This window comes from Octopus bimaculoides, chromosome 6, assembly GCF_046866305.1.
Source record: "Octopus bimaculoides isolate indiv1 chromosome 6, ASM4686630v1, whole genome shotgun sequence".
Taxonomy (NCBI): Eukaryota; Metazoa; Mollusca; class Cephalopoda; order Octopoda; family Octopodidae; genus Octopus; species Octopus bimaculoides.
The window spans coordinates 41632181-41637573 of NC_142933.1; positions in this window are offsets into that span (position 1 = coordinate 41632181).

Below are 5393 nucleotides of genomic sequence, written 5' to 3' on the forward strand. Positions count from 1 at the left end.
CAGACTAAAATTCCTAAACAAGCTGAAAAAATATCATTTACAAAAAAAAAACATATTTTAAAATTATTGAAATCAATTGATTTCTATGGAAAAAAAAAACCAAAAAAATCTTAGATTATTTTACTCAGAATGTTAATATTTAATCGAGTAAAACCCAAAAAAATAATTCCTTTGGCAGTAAGCAGTATGCTTGCAGTTGGAAGATTCACATGTATGCCTAGAGAAAATGATTCCCTTCCACAATCTGTTACCAACAAACGTAGATGCAAATACGGGTGTATGCATTAACTGCTTACAGTGTAAGAACAACAACCAACACAATAACATCGTTAACTGTATGATATGATCATTTTACATACTATCAGATAATTATTTCATGAACACCATATTAAATTATAAACTAAACTTTGACTTTTGACTTTTCCTTTGAATCATACTCACCAAAAAAGAAAAAAAGTTTCATATTATAAAATATCCACCACAACTGTTCCTAACGACATATATTGAATCATGTTTAATAATTTTCTTCTTCATCATTTGTTTGTTTTGTATGGGTTTTTTTAATACCTTCAAATAGATTAAGCAACATTTTTATGTATATGTTAAACCCTATTTTATTCTAACTTTTTTTTCTCTCTGAAAATTAAACATGTCCCAAAAGTGACAAGTAACTAGTTTTGGACATTAAACATTAAATTGGTTATTGGGCGTTTCTTTTTTTCTTTTAGATATTTTAGTGGTGGATTCCAACACAATGGAAATAATTCAATCAATGGCAAAACTAGATTACCATGGCATTCATTAAAAAGTTACTATAATAATGGTATAATTCAAAATAGTTATTCTAAAACTTCAAAAAAATAAAAGCACAGAAAGAAATTAATTTTTTCAGAAAATGGCAGGTGTAATTTTTTTTTTTTTTTTAGGCCAGAAGAGTTTCTGTAAATTCATAGAAGGTTGCTGCAATATAAAAAAAAAAAATGAATATAAAAATGATCTTGTGAAATCATTAAAGAGCAATGATACCTTGTTAATGTTAAGAGACTACTGATTGCTCTAGTTTTGCCATTGAGTCATGCAGACTACATGTTTAGTGAATTTGTGCAATGCAATAACCATCAACAACTAATTCACTGTGTTTGTTTGACTGTTTATTTGATGGCTGGTTGGTTAGTTGGTTGGTTGGATGATTGGTTGGTCTTTCAGGGTGTTTTTAGCAAGTTTCAGTTCTTATTTTGTTTTATTTATTGGTCCTGTCTTTATTTTGTTTTATTTTTGTTTCTTGAATTCATTCTTTTTTTTTTTTACTTCTAGAAATAATAACTCACTGATGTATTTGGCAATAACCCTTCATGATATTCTATCAGTTTTATGTGTCTGTCTCGGTCAGATTTTTAGAGGAGAGAAGTAAAAAAGATAATAATAATAAACAATAAAATGAAAAGAACAAAAACACAGAAATAAAAAGGCAAAACTTATCCTGATATACTTTCATAACAAATTCAAATAATTCAAAAATATCTTGAATAAATAAACAAAATTTCATGAATTGAAGCACAAATAATATTAATCACCTCTCACAACAGCTATTGATAATTACAAATTAATATTACATTTGAAGAAACAAATGATAGTATCACCACATTTTCTATTATAACATAAGAAATTTGGTACACACAGTACATAGAGAGCTGGTCTAGTTGCTTTTAGACTTTTAGTTTGTACCTCACTGCTCTGAACAATGTTATCTTACGTTGGTGTTTTGTTTCTGTTTTTTTGTTTTTTTTTTAACTTTGTTGTATTCAGTTTTGCTTTTCATCCCTCTCGAATTGATAGTAGATTTGGGAGTGGGATCAGAATTCAAATTACCAAAATCTCTCTTCTTACAAATATTAGGTTTGTGTTTTTTTTTTTCATCAAATAAAAATCTCTCATTAAAAGTTGTTAATTACTAATCATCGTCATCATCATTATTATTATTAAGGCAGTTAGCTGACAGAATTGTTAGCAAGCCAGTCAAACTGCTTAGCAGCATTTCCACCTGTCTTTACGTTCTGAGTTCAAATTCCACCAAGGTCAAATTTGCCTTTCATCCTTTAGGAACTGATGAAATAAATACCAGTTGAACACTGGGGTTGATGTAATTGACTCATCCCCTCCCCCAAAATTGCTGCTCTTGTGGCAAAATTTGAAACTATCATTATTATTATTTTGATTATTATTATTATTATTATTATTATTATTATTATTATTATTATTGCAAGGTAATAAGCTGGCAGAATCATTAACACACCAGACAAAATACTTAGTATCATTTCGTCCATATCTACATTGGTCAACTTCACCTTTCATCTTTTCAGGGTGTATAAAATAAGTACCAGTTAAAGTCCTGGGGTTGATATAATCAACTAGCATCCTCCCTATAAATTTCAGGCTTTGTGCCTATATTATTGAGGATTATTAGAGGAAGGTAAATTTGCAGAATTATTAGAGCATCAATCAAAATGCCTTGCAATATTTGTTCTGACTCCAAGTCGGCGAACTGGCAGAATCATTAGCACACCAGGCAAAATGCTTAGCGGCATTTCGTCTGTCATTACATTCTGAGTTCAGATTCTGCTGAGGTTGACTTTGCCTTTCATCCTTTCAGGGTTGATAAAATAAGTACCAGTAAAGTATTGAGGTTGATGTAATCAACTTATCCCCCCCTCCCTCGAAATTGCTGGCCTTGTGCCAAAATTTGAAGCCAGTATTCATTCTGACTCTACGACAGCAAGCTGACAGAATCATTAGCATGCTGGGAAAAATGCTTAATGCCATTTCATCCATCTTTAGGTACCTTCCAGGGTTGATAACATAAGTACCAGTTGAGCACTGGGGTCAATGTAATTGACTTACCCCTCCCCAAAATTGCTGGCCTTTTGCCAAAATTTGAAACCAGTATTATTATTATTATCATTATCATTATATTTTTTTTATTATTGTTATAGATAATAATGAAGTAATATGGTACAATATAATTTTCAGTGTCATTAGGAGAACTATTGATATCTTTGTTATTACAACTAATATTTAATTTGTAAGAAATCATTATTTAAATAAGGAAATTATTACAGATGTTAATGTTGTTACATTTGTTATTGTTGCTGTTATTATCATCATCATCCTCATCACTTATGTAATTGTTATTGTTACAGCTGTTATCCTCCTCCTCATCACCATCATTATTATTGATATTAATATGACTTTACGCCTTTGGTTAAGCGATTACAGTCACCATTTCTTCGCCCTCTGTCGTCACCTAAAAGTTTTTAAAAGCTCGAGTTTTTATGCTTATGAAGGATGATGATACTACTACTACTACTACTACAACAACTACTGCTACTGCTGCTGCTACTACTACTACTCCTACTACTACTACTACTGCCACCACAACCACCATTATCATTACTTCTATGACTATTAATAATACTAATAATAATGCCATCCTATTACTCTGATTATAAATATTGACTGTGTTATATTACTACCACTACCACTATTAATGATATTAACATCACTGTTAAAAACCTTTTATATTTGTTGAAATTATTATTGTTCTGTTTTGTTCATTCCCATTATTATTATTATTATTATTATTATTATTATTAGAATGGTGGATGGGCAGAATCGTTAGAGTGTTAGACCAAATGTTTTGTGATATTTCTTCCAACTCTTTACATTCTGGACTTAAATCTCACCAAGGTCAAGTTTGCCTTTAATCCCCCACCAGGGTCAATAAAATGTACCAGTCAAGTACAGGGGTCAATTCAATCAACAAGCTCCCCTTCCTCTCAAAATTGCTGGCTTTGTGTCTAAATTAGAAACAATTACTAAAACGGTTATTCATATTAAGGTCATTTGATTGACAGAATCAACGGAGCATCAGAAAAATGCTCTGCATTATTTCTTCCAGTTCATTACATTCTGGCAAGGTCAACTTTGCCTTTCATCCTTTTGGGGTTGATAAGATAAAGTTAAGTACTTGGGTCTTTGACATCAACTAAATCCCTCCCTTTAAAATTACTGGCCTTGTGCCAAAATCAGAATCCAAGATATGAGACGTTTTGGCACAACCATTATTTGACATGGCTGCTTCGGCACTAATTTATTTAGCATCAGATGTTTTAACATTTCTCTTGTTCTCTCCCTCTCTCTCTATCTCTCTCTCTCTATATATATCTCTCTCTCTATCTTTCTCCCTCTCTCCTCATTTCTCCTTCTCTCTCCATTCATGTGTGTGAGCATATTTCTTTTTATGCATATGAGGAGAGGGAAAATGTTTATGCTAATCGTGTTCGTTTAATAAATTATAATTCAGTGGTAAGCTGGCAGAATCATTAGCATACCAGACAAAATGCCTAGCAGCATTTCTTCTGTCTTTACATTGTGAATTCAAATTCCACTGAGGTCAACTTTGCCTTTCATCCTTTCAGGGTTGATGAAATAAGTACCAGTTGAACACTGGGGCCAGTGTAATCAACTTACTCCCTCCCCTGAAATTGCTGGCCGTGTGCCAAAATTTGAAACCAATTAATGAATTGTAGTGTCTCTCTTTCTCTCATTCCCTCTCTCTCTTACTCTGTATGCATATTTCTGCATGTGTATGTATGTTTGTGTACGCCTGACTCCAGTCCCTAGAAAATACTGTTGCTGAACCAGGTTCTATGTCTAATTGCTCATGCATAATAGCCAGCATCCAAACAGCCATGCTCAATTGTCTCATTCCACAGAAACCATTATTATTATCATTGTTGTTGTTGTTAGAAGAAATGAACTGCAAAACTAAAATGCTCCTTGGAGCATTTAGTTTTCTCTGGTTCCTTTCTATTTTCTGAGTTGAAATCCCTCCTAGGTCAATAAAAGAAGTAAATACTGGTAATATACTGGAATAGATTCAAATGACAAAAATCAACCTCCCTTTGAAAAAATTTGACCGCATGTTTATGTTATGATATCACTGTTATTATTCTTTTTATACTTCATTGTTGTTGTTGTTGTAAATGACATCATGTATTAAAGATGTGTTAAATTAAATTTTCCATATGCGCACATTTTACATTTTGTAATTTTTGTTAATTTTTTTTTTAACACAAATAATTCTGTTAAGAATACTTTTCAATAACACATAAGGTATATATTTCTATTTCTCTCCGACAACAAAACTCTCTTTCTCTCTCCCTTCATTTCTCTCCTATCCTCTACCTCTCTATTTCTCTTGCCTTTCTCAACCTTTCTAACTCTGTCTCTCTCTCTCTCTTTCCTTCTCTCTTCCTCTCTCTTTCCCTGTCTATCTATCTATCTATCTAGCTATTAACTATCTATCTATCTCTTGTTGGTTTTCTGTTTCACAC